We start from the raw sequence: 12746 nt of genomic DNA on the forward strand, positions 1-12746 counted from the left end.
TCCTTCTGTCTTCTTCTGTGTTGGTTTATTTATGAAGCTAAATGTGTAAAACATGCTCTCTGGCTGGATTTTCCCTTCGGGCTGCCGTACAAACATGCCGGCGCAAGATGGCGACACTCTCTAAAGCAAGACCCTTGCTATATGTAGATATAAATGTAGAATTATAAGGCTATAGTTATTTATAGTGATTATACACTTATACAAATATATTCATGGGTAGTATATTCAGATTTTGCCAATAAGCCTTGCCAATTATTACACACTGGACCTTTAAGAGGCCACCACTGAGCATTGACAGGTTTATTTACGTCTTGTTTTTACTATAGACTGTAAACATAGATCGATGAAGCCTCTGTGACGTCGAGCAGAGGGAGGAGTGGACGGTGACTCGGCCGAGGTGTGGGCTGTATGGAGCTAAGGTTTGGGGGAATTACTGTTTTTTTTACTTGTGACTTGTTTATTTCTGCTGTAACATGAGAAACTATGGGGGCTGACTCACGTTGGGGCCATACTCATGTGAACATTATAGAACCTGCAGTTTTTATTAGCTTCATTTTTGCGCCCTGGAGGCTGCTCCTGCATGTGCTGATGATCAAATAATGTTTAACTCTCAAATATTGCTCTGAGGGTATAGCCAGAGTAAGTTTTATACTGCTGACTTCATTTACATATTTAACTGTTTTTGTTTTCAAACAAAAGAAAGAAGCATACAATTATGAGCCAACTATGCAAACACTGACTCCTGGTTATCTCTGCTGCTGGTCAAATAACTTCTTATGAGACCGACACGGTCTGACAAAATAAATATAAACAGCTAAATAACAGCAGCTTTATTGTGAGATCGACTGCATTGAAAATTCAAAATTACAGGTGAGTGTTTGATGCTGGGAAGAAGAAGAATACCTGTGCATAACATACAGTATGAAGCTAAAGTCAAGAGACAATTAGCTACACCTAAAGCTCCCTCTCTACCATGTTGTATCTTGTCTGACTAAAGGTGTATCCATGAGACACAGGCTATGCTACAAGCCTCTACCCTTTGTGGTAATGAATTACGTGTGAACACAGTCTGTCATGTCTCAAACAGGATAATGTGATCATATCTCTGCCTTCTCATCAGGGATTAGGGGACAACTTTAATAAGTGGCCTTGAAGAATGTAGAGAAGAATATTTAGGTTCTTTGTTGATTACATTGTGAAGGGATGAAGAGTGTAAAAGGCTCTGAGGCTTATCACAACCTCCTCCCTCAGAAACAAGGACAGGTGTTCTTTATTAAAGCAGATAGCATAACCACAGTCATCTCTAAGGAGACACTGAGCCACTTTGAAGCTGCTGCTCTGCTGATGATAAAAATCCTGATTTTATTCCTGTGACGTCAATTAAAAAAAAAAAAAAAAAAAAAGACCAAAGAGTTGACAAAAGCTGTGCTGAGATTTTCGACAATTACCAGTGAAATCACAGACAGGAAGTTACAAACAGCACAAAGAGGTGAGGTGAGCTTGCGGATGGAGAGACAGAAAGTTGCCTTATTTTTTGAAGGCGCCTGAAAAGTCTGTAAATCTAGCGACATCACTGCTTGTTCTTTACATTTTGAAAGTGCATCGGCCAATGAGGAGCCTCCAACACTCACCTGTGACGTAGAGTTTAACCGGCATGGTGTGGTTTTAATCCGCGAGCCGAACCGATTCCACTCTTTTGTCGTCTCCTCTTGTTTAATTAGAAGCTCATTACAGAGGAACATTGAGGGTTTGAACTTTTTCACCTCAGTAAGACACACCGAGGACGGATCTTTTGTAATTCAACACCTGAGTGAGTCACCACACTGTCGGTAATCAGAGAGCAATAAATATATCATACTACAGAAACGTCTGAATTACAGACAAAAGAGTGGGAAATTTTGACTATTGCTAGTTTTGAGTTGGCAGGTGACACACGGTTCAGATTACTCACCTGCACCAATTAATATGTATCATTTTCCCTCATTGTGTGTTTTATTGCTCAATTTTCTGTTTTGTGGGCATAAAAATAAATCAAATGAGGTGCAACTGTGCACAGCCTGCAACAGAGTCTTCATTTACATCCTACAGCTAGGCATCATGGGAAGTGGCGCCGCCTGAATCTGCACATTCACATTATAGCTGTGTTTCCAATCAGAGCGGTAAAGTGAGCCTGCTGTTGAGAGACATCTGACGGGATCTTATCTATTGAGTCACATCACAGTTGGGACTGCGAGTCGACTGTCACCGCTCCTCCGTTTCTATTTTAAGACGCTCCATGTAGGACTTAGTTGTTCTATACCACTGTGAGACGCAGCAGTGACGCAGGATCACATGTTTACTAATGTCACAAACAATAAACCTAACAATCAGCTCTGTACAGAATTTTACAGGTATTATTTTTGGAGTTTTTACTCTTTTTTTTTTTTTAAACTTTTTGCAACTTTGTCCACATGAAACTCAGAAACTACAAATAATGTCAAAGCTGCACTTTCTAGCTGTCTGGTTTATTTACTGGTCTTAACACAAACATTCCGCTTACTTCTGCTTTAATATAAGTCTTAAATAGTTGTATCTTCCGACAGCAATCACTTACATAGAGTGTTTGGTCTGAAACACGGGTCTGTCAGTCACTCTGCTCTGCTGTAAGCCGAGGAGAAAACTTTCCTTGTATCCTACAAACTTTATCCAATGAGGAGAGAGAACGGCATAAAGGGGCGGTCCTCTCTGTGTGTGCAGCCAAGGGATGCGCGTGAATGTGGTGACGTAGGGACGAGGGCGAGGACTTCTAACTCCATCGGCTGACAAGAAGTTAGTCAAAACCACCGGATCGCTTACTTCTGCTTTAATTTGCTTTAAAAAAAAAAAAATTTTTTTAAATCCTTTTGTTTTATTTTTTATTCTATTTATATTTCTCATTATATTTCTCTAATTTTTTACTACTTAAATAATTTTAAAAAAGCGTAGAAGTCCTGTCCTTCATTGGCAGGACCGTTGAGATAAACAGGAAATGAGGAGACAGAGAGAGGGGTAATGACATGCAGCAAAGGGCCACCGGTGGAATCGAACCGGGGCCGTTGGGGTGAGGCCGATAGCCTCTCTGCATATGAGGCACCTGCTCTGCCCACCGAGCTGTATGACGCCCTATTCCTACTTTTTAATCGTTTTAATTTACATAACTTCTTCTTACCAATAGATAGTTGGGTGTAATTCATTTCCTTTATGGTTTTAATTTGTACATCACTTCATTACGTGTTTATTTTAACATATTTGATGTTTTTACACTGTGAAACATACCATATAGATAAAGCTTTCTCTGCTTTCTCTCTAAAGCAAATACACATTTTCAGGCCAACCTTGAGCAGAACACTCTCCTCTTTCATCAGCCCAAAGCCAAACCTGTGTGATGAGACTGGTTCAGAAAATGTCCTGATGATCTAGTGATTTAGCTGCAAACCATGTTCTCGGTTTGATTCCTGCCATGGACATTTGTTGCACAAGCCTCATTTGCACTCCCACCGCTCGCCAAAAACGGATGAGACACTCCCAATCAACCAATCTGCATATAAATACCTCCTCCTCCCCAGTTTCATCACCCATTAGTCCTGTCGCAGGAAAAAAAGACGAACAAAGGAGCGGCACAGTTCTGCCTTGTGTGCTGCAGCGGTGAGGTTCACTAACACAGTAAGTGTCATAACGCTGAGGTAAAGCTTTACAGTGTCTGGATCATTAATCATCACATGTACCTGTAAACCGTCACTGGCACTGATATCTTAATCTTCACTATGTAAAGGCCACAAGGAAAATTAATGGATTATTTTATAGTAGGGTTAGGGTTAGGGCTGATATCAAAACAGACTCTACTACATGTATTGTAGTGAAGATGAAAACCACATTAACACGAGGAAATGAGATAAATGTAAGTTCAAAGAGTCATGAATGTAATCCTGCAGCAGTACCAACACACTATCTCTGCCTTGACAGAGCTCCAGAGTGCAACCACAAATTTTACGAGTGTGACTAATAATTTTTCTAGGTGCACCAGTGCAACCAATGCAAAAAGTTATTCTGGAGCCCTGCCTGATATGAAGTGATGACATAGAGGGAAATAGATAAAGGGTATTAAGTTATAGTAAAGTTGACCTTTGACCTTTTGTATACAAAATGTTATCTAGTCATCATTTTATCCTATAAGACTTTTTTTTTTTTTGATCAAGGTCTTTTTTATTTTTCAAATATAACAAATACAAGAAATACAATTCACACATGGAACAAACAAGATTAGTTCCTGTACAAACAAACAAACTTCCCGTGCCCCCCACCCACTTGTACTGGAACCCAAGAAAATTTCAATACATCCAGATTGACACATACACAGACTAGGTGAATAAAAAAGAAGACTATAACGAAGTGAAAATGAAGAAGAAGAAAAAAAATAAAAAATAAAAACAAAAACAGAAAAAAATAAAAAAATAAAACAAACAAACAAACACAAACAAACAACATTTGGGTTACATAGATATGTTAGTAGCTGCCGTGCCTTCCACAAAGGAGATAAATGGCTGCCAAATGACATAGAATTTTCTAGTGGTCCCTCTTACAGTATATCTAATTTTTTCTAAATGAACATAACTCATAACTTCCCTTAACCATTGGCCATACGTTGGGGGGGAAGCATCTTTCCATTTAAACAGGATAAGTCTCCTGGCCAACAAAGAGCAGAAGGCCATCATACCTAGGTGGTTCCCAGAAAAAGCGGCTCCCACCGGAGCCACACCAAATAGTGAAATCAAAGGAGATGGGTGCACTGTTTTCCCACATATTCTGGAAAATGCCTCAAAGATAGAATGCCAAAAACTGTATAACATAGGGCATGACCAAAACATGTGCAGTAGTGTAGCAGGAGCTTGTCTGCAACGATCACATGTAGGGTCAAAACCTGCCTTAATCCTAGACAATCTATCTTTGGTCCAATGAAGACGGTGGACTATTTTGAATTGAACCACAGTGTGTCTGAGGCATATAGAGGAAGAGTAAATTCGCTGAATAATTTTTTGCCATGTTTCCTCTGAAATCGTTTGATCTAAGTCGGTTTCCCATTTTATTCTAAGGCCGTCCAGACTGTTCATGTTATGTGTATTGAGTAATGTATAAATTCTGCCTATTATTTTTTTTATGTTGACTTTAGATTTCAAAATTGTTTCAAGCAGAGATTCAGGAGGGCTCAGTGGGAAACAGTCAGAGTTGGAAGACACAAAACCTCTAAGCTGCAAATACCTGTAGAAGTGTGATTTGTTAAGGCCATATTTCTGTTGCAGCTGTGTAAAAGAAGCAAAATTATTTTCAATGTAAAGATCAGACAATGTACATAATCCACTTCTTGCCCAGACATTAAAAGCTTCATCCATCATTGACGGGACAAACATATGATTTTTTATCAATGGTGTAGCAAGTGAAAGATCAGTGAGGTTAAAGGTCCTTCTAAACTGGTTCCAGGTTTTAATTGAATGAATAACAACTGGATTAGTAGTGAATGCTGAGATAGGCTGATCCAAAGGTAATTTGGAACATAATAGAGCTGCTGGGGAGGAAGAACCAATGGATGCCCTCTCCAGCCCTGTCCATTCAGTACTATTAACATCCAAGCCATCATCTCTCAACCAGTATAGCAAAGCTCTTATATTGGCAGCCCAGTGATAATACATAAAATTTGGAAGTGCCATACCTCCCATTGTGCGAGGTCTCTGTAATATATTTTTATTAATCCTGGGCTGCTTTTTATGCCAAATAAATGATGAAATATGACTGTTTAATTTGGAAAAAAAGATTTTGTTAGAAAAATAGGGAGACATTGAAATAAATATAAAAACTTAGGGAGAACGTTCATCTTAATCGTGTTGATCCTTCCCCCTAAGGAGAGAGGCAGAGGGTCCCAACGCTCCAGGTCTTGTTTAAGATTACATAATAGGGGATGATAATTAGCCTTATAGAGATCCTTGTGATTACGTGTGACCCAAATACCTAAATATTTTATTTTGTTGGGACTAAATTTAAAGGGGGTCGTCCCAAAGTATGATCTGTCTACAGAAGAGATAGGCATAAGTTCACTTTTCTCAAAGTTGACCTTATAGCCAGATAGTTTTCCGAACTTTGTGAGTAAAGTCGATAATTCAGGAAGGCTTGAGAGGGGGTCCGATATAAATAATAACATGTCATCGGCATAAAGTGAGACTTTATGCTCCAAACCTGCCCGGTGTATCCCTTTGATGGTGGGGCACTGCCTCAGGGCTAATGCAAGCGGCTCAAGTGCAACAGCAAACAAAAGTGGTGACAGAGGGCACCCCTGTCTTGTGCCCCGCTTCAGCTCAAAATAGGTGGATAAATTATTATTGGTGCGAACTGCAGCCATCGGGAGCGTGTATAGGATTCTAATCCAGGAGATGAATTTAGGGCCGAAATTAAATGTTTCCAGAGTCTTGAAAAGATAGTCCCACTCCACCCGATCAAACGCTTTTTCAGCATCGAGTGAAAGCATCGCCTCAATGTTCCCAGGATCGGGTGGAGTGGGACAATAAAGGATATTAAATAAACGCCTGATATTAAAAAATGAATAGCGATTTTTTATAAATCCTGTCTGGTCAGATGAGATTATACTGGGTACAATGTTTTCAAGACGACGCGCCAAAATTTTTGCAAGAATCTTTGCGTCTGTATTCAGCAGCGAGACAGGACGATATGAACTGCAATTGAGGGGGTTTTTATCCTTTTTAAGTAATAAAGAGATGACTGCTTGACGCATAGTTAGGGGCAAGGAATTAGTGACTAAGGATTCTTCGAACACTAACAATAACAAGGGAGATAACTGGTTGGAAAACTTTTTGAAAAATTCGGTTGGGAAACCATCTGGCCCAGGAGATTTGCCACTTTGCATGGCACCAATTGCCGACATTATCTCCATAACTGAGAAATCCCTTTCCAGTTCAGCCGAGAGTTCTACACTTACAGAAGGCATTTTCAGGGATTTAAAAAAGTCCTCTAGGGCAGAGGGATTGGTGGGCACTTCTGAAGTATATAATAATTGGTAGAAATTTTTGAAACAGGAATTGATTTTGTCATTGTCAGTGCATTTTGTACCACATACATCATTAACTTCAGGGATGGTTTGATTAGCAGTTCTTTGGCGCAGCTGGTGAGCCAGTGCTCGGCCAGATTTTTCCCCGTGCTCATAATAACCATGTCTTGATTTGGAAATCAGGTATTCTGCCTGTCTGGTGGACAGGAGATCAAACTCTGTCTGTAATGACAAGCGTCTTTTGAGTATGTCTGCCGATGGGGAATGGCTACGAAGCCTGTCCAATTCTAATATCTCATCCATTAATTTTCTAATACGCTCAGTGCTAGTTCTTTTCTTATTTGCACAGTACGAAATAATTTGACCTCTTAAGTATGCCTTTAGTGACTCCCATACAATAGATGATGACATCCCTGGGGTTTGATTGATGTCAAGAAACATTTTGATTTCAGATGACATGAATTTAGTGAACTCATCATCTGACAGAAGCAAGGGGTTAAACCGCCATGGACGATATGATGATTGTGTATCGGGAATGTATATTTTCATGATTAAGGGACTATGATCCGAAATAACCATAGCCCCGTAGTCACATTCTTTTGTAAGATGCAGAATTCTTTTATCCAAGAAAAAGTAATCGATGCGTGAATACGTCTTGTGGACCGGGGAGTAGTAAGAGTATGACCTGGAGGTGGGGTTGCGAAACCGCCACACATCTGCTACACCGTAGGACTTCAGAAAGAGCTGAATAGATTTGGCTGACTTCGACAAGGATGCCCTCTTAGAAACACTCCTATCTAAGAGAGGAGAAAGTGCACAGTTAATGTCACCGCCAAATATAAGATAATGTGAAGTCATATCTGGTAAGTGAGAAAAAAAATTGGTAAAGAATGTAGGGTCATCCCAGTTCGGTGCATAAACACAGGCTAAAATAACTGGGAGTGAAAATAATTTTCCGACCACGATGACATATCGCCCTGCAGTGTCAGTCTGTACGTGAGATGCCGTGAACTGTACATTCTTACCTATCATAATTGCAACACCCCGAGCCTTTGAGCAGAAGTTGGATTGATACACCTGACCAGCCCATCCCCTAACAAGACGAGAACTATCACAAGAACGTATATGGGTCTCTTGTAGGAATGCAATATCTACTCTGAGCTGTTTTAAGTGTGAGAATATATTTTTAAATTTCACTGGGTGATTGAGTGATTTAACATTCCAACTTATGAAATTAGCAGGGCAACCATCATGACCTCTGGTGTTGTTTATATTGGCCATATTGTGTACACAGAGAAATGAGTACCATATATGAAACCCAAGGACACAAAAACACAAAAACAAACATAACTAAAAATAAAAGTCTGGTGGAGTAAGTTCAGTTCGTACATAGGCCCAGTAGTTACCCACCCCTTATCACCCACCCGAACAAGGTGATAACAACAACCCCGGGAAAAAAAATCCACACAGTAAGTGCTTATGATTGGGCGAAAAGCTAAAAGAAAAACTAAACGCTGCGGCTCCCGTCGAGCCTCAAACATAAAGAAAATAAGAAATGGTAAAGTTTTTTTTTTTTTTTTTAAGCTATGCAAAGTAAACTTTATGATTATGATTCTTGTGAGAGAAAGTATATGGCTAATCATGTGGTTTAGCAAGGTTATACAACCTTGCTTCCACTAACACTGTGCCATCCATGTAAACAAACCACTGTGGTCGACCAAATTTACCCATAATAGTAATCAGGAACTGAAATAACATGTCTTTCATTTTAATTATGCTAAAGCATCAAACCAGAACCTTATTAGTAACACTAAGCCGAGCATGAAATAATATGTCGGCCTATGAGCCCACAGTTCAAGCTGTCGAACAATATGTAGAAAATGTAAACACTGTGTTATAACTATATTTGTACCTGATAATTTCTGGCACTGCGGTACACGTGTTCAACATGTCCGTATGTCAACAGAGACATGTGTAATCAGCCGAGAAGTTCAGTCTCACGGTCATTCACCAGCCTCCGCGGGTGGAAGGATGCTTCTCTTGACGTAAGCCATAGCTTTGTCCGGGTCAGTAAACTCCCTGTCGTCTCCTCTGAACGTGATTCGGAGTCGCGCTGGAAACAGAATCCCGTACCGGACTCCCTCTTGGTCGCGAAGCAGCTTCCTCACCTCTGTAAATGCAGCTCGAGCTTTAGCCACAGTTGCCGTGTAGTCCGGGAAGATGGTAATCGGTTCCCCGTTGAAGCTGAGTGGGCCCTGGCTGCGGGCGCGCCGCAGTATCTGGACACACTCTTGGTAGTAATGTAGCTTAGCAACAATGGCTCGAGGTTTTCCGCCCGTCTTCTTCTGCCCAAGGCTCCGGTGCGATCGATCGATCAGTGGCTCTTTATCCAGCTGTAGCACCTCAGTTAGCAGCTTTGATACAGAGGTTGTTGTGCTTGAGTCGGGTGTCTCGGGTACGCCGATGATTCTTATGTTGCATCTCCTCGACCGCCCCTCCATATCCTCACACTTCGCTTTCAGCCCTGCGATTTCTGTCTTCATCTCGTTCACAGTTTCTTGCAAATTATACAACAAGTAGTTCCGACCAAGCAATCTGATTGGTCAATAAGACATTTAGAACGTGCTCAAATCAGCATTACAGCACGGCTGACTCATCACTGAAAATATTACTTCGCCTGTCATGTTGTTTACACATCTCCATGGCAACATGGATTTTTCCCCCTTTTATTTTCAGAAACGTCATTTATTACTCGTGAAAATAAATCACAAACTACATTGACCTCCTGTAGGTTGTTCCTGTCAGCTGCCAAAGTCACATTTATAGAACAATTATTTTATTTTATTTTTTGTTAATATATTGTAAACCTCCCCGTTACAGCCGAGAGGATTGTCTCCCTCCCATGTGTGTAACGTTACAAAGTCGGAGAGTTGTGATCGCGGTGAAAATGTTTTTTAAAATATGGCCTGGAGCTGAATATTTCATTGGATAAAACGGAGGTGATTACCTGTATGTTTCTCTCTCTCCCTCTCTCTTGCTTGCGCCTTTTGGGCTTTTAAATAGTCTGGAGTAATCGTTTGGCTTTCTCTATCAGCTGTGTCGGCGACACGGCGCTATAACTTCATTTACATGTAGAGTTTGCGGTTGTAGAAGCTACATCTGTGAAAGGAAAAAAACGGCATCTTTGTTATAACTTGGGCGAGTTTGTGCAGTGTTGATTTAGTTCGGGAAAGTCCGAGACCGCGTTAAAACATGAACGTCAGCTCAGAGTTCACTCATCTGGGACTAGAAAATCATTTCTGTTGCTAGGTCGTTACTAAGGTTCGGACTATTTGCTGTAGAGGTGAACTAGGTTCCATTACACATAGGAGTTTATATATCTATGAGTCTACTGACGTGACTGATTGTGTTTCAGTTATTAGTCAGACCCCATTTATTTCCATGGAAACGGGAAGCACACTCGCAAAAAAACTTTAAATTTTGAGAGCAAAATGTCCATCAACATGAATATTTATTTAATTATACGCTTTATTTTGTTGGTAATTGTTGTATAATCGCAATATTACCCTCGAGGGTGTGCTTAAACGTAATTTGAGCACTTCGGTGATGCTTGCGGACCTCGGCGCAAGCGCCTCGGTCCTGACCGCATCACCGTCGTGCTCAAATGACGTTAAAGCACACCCTCTCGGGTAATATTGCTTAATTAACCACTTCATCCGACCATGCAGATAGCCCCCCCTCCACATCTTTGATGCTAACTTTAGCCTGGTCGATCTCGTGCTTCAGCGCCGCGGTGTTGTTCATTATCTCCGTTTTCACCGCCTTCAGCTCGCTCCTGAGGTTTTCAAAATCATCAGCGAGGGCATTCTTCAGTTCTGACTTTAACACCGTTGAAATATCCGCTTTCAAAGAAAGAAGGATTTCTGACTTCAAACTTTCAACGTTCATCTTTCCGGAGGCAGGTGGGGGTGCAGGTGAGGGCGCAGGCGAGGGCGGAGTCACTTTAGCCGGGGTTTTGGCAGTACTCTGGTTCCAGGAGGTGTTGGGCCTTGTGTTGGAGGGTCCAGTATACTTGTATTTATTCAGCCTCGTTTCCATCTGGACGTCGCCGTGGATTTGTTACACCGTCCGACTGAGTTTAGGAGTAGTTTACTGTAGCATGAAACGAATTACACTTTACTTTTCTCGGTTAAAATAGAGGTTTAACGGGAGCTCGCGTCGAACACAGCCTACTCCATAGCGGCCAAGCCACGCCTCATCCTATAAGACTTTTGCATGCAATTTAGTGAGTGAATTCTTATTATTATTATCTAATTATGGCCAAATACATGTTTTTTGCCATGGTCTTTTGCCAAGGCCAAAGAAACGCTCTAATGGCGTTAATGAAACATCACGATCACAAGAATGGGGCCTAACCTGAAAACACCTCGACAACCACAGAAACCTCCTGGAATACATGTCAATATTCAGTCAGTGGTAGAGTTGTGTTAAACTACTCTTAAAGGGATAGTTCAACATTTTGGCAAATTGGCCCATTGCCATAATCCCTATTGACCCCTTGCACGTGACGTCACGTTCCACTCGCGGTAGCTACGGACGCCATGATGGACGGCAAAAGAACAGTGGACGTCAATGTAATTGAATGGACGCGTTATAGTTTTGTGACATTCCGTGGTTGTAGGGTTTCCCCTCCTTTTCCACTGAACTGGTTCCAGTGCTGGTTCGGAGCCAGAGCCTGACTAGCACCGGTTCTTTGCTTTTCCACCGCTTAAAAACCGGTTATTGGTCCTTAAAACTGGTCCCAAGCACCAACTCCTTGCTGGTTTAGAGCTAAGAACCGGGGGCTGGCCACTGGCAGCGGGGTTACATGAGCAACAGGACCAGTGCGAGGACGTTATCGATGCCATTATAAGTTAGTTTATCTACAGTGTATAGTCGATGTAAACACAGTTGAAGCTAACTAGCTGAGCTACATGCTGTGGCCAACAACAGCTAACGCTCGTATTAAACATAGCACCGTCACAATGTAGTTGCCGCCGGCGGATCGCGGCGATTACAACAAAGACGGCTTCCTGATTTCTTTTATTTTTCAGCTGGCTTTAATCAGAGAATGATCACTAATTAGACAGGTCTTCAACACCCACGGGTCGGACTTCCAGGTCCGTTAACTGTAGTTAGCAGCGGCAAAGACAGAAGCAGCTGCTGTATGGGGAGTGTGGCACTGACTGACGTTAGCTCCTTAGCAGTGGAAAAAGCACAGAAAACTGAGATATTCTACGGCGAATAACAAAAAAACAAACAGAATATTGCAACGGATGAGTAGATATTCTATTTTAAATAAGTGATAATGCTGTGAGGTTGTAGTGTGAAGTGATCGAGCCACATTGTTGGACGGCACCCATACACAGTACATTATCACTGAGCACTTTCTGCCGTCCGTCATGGCGTCGCGTCTCGCGTCACGTTCTAATTGTGACGTAGCTGCAAGGGGTCAATAGTCATAGCAGTAGGTTCGTCATCTTTAATTGTCGGTGCAAGCTATTTTTAGAACGGCGGAGCAGAGCCGTGAGCTGCTCAGAGCTACACTACAGAGGCTCATGGGATTTCTTGTGACTTGCACATTCACCACGCTATGAGATAATAACAGAACGTTACCAGACAGAGTTGTTTTAGAGGG

The 12746-nt window shown here is 41.5% G+C and overlaps 1 protein-coding gene across 1 annotated transcript in view; it reads right to left on the reverse strand.

Annotated features, from left to right (window-relative positions):
- The window catches only part of elp3 (elongator acetyltransferase complex subunit 3), a 35369-nt gene that overhangs the window by 12182 nt on the left and 10441 nt on the right, over positions 1–12746 (reverse strand). The gene's annotated exons all lie outside the window — the stretch shown is intronic.

Source organism: Trachurus trachurus (genome assembly GCF_905171665.1).
Source record: "Trachurus trachurus genome assembly, chromosome: 24".
In the NCBI taxonomy this organism is placed as follows: Eukaryota; Metazoa; Chordata; class Actinopteri; order Carangiformes; family Carangidae; genus Trachurus; species Trachurus trachurus.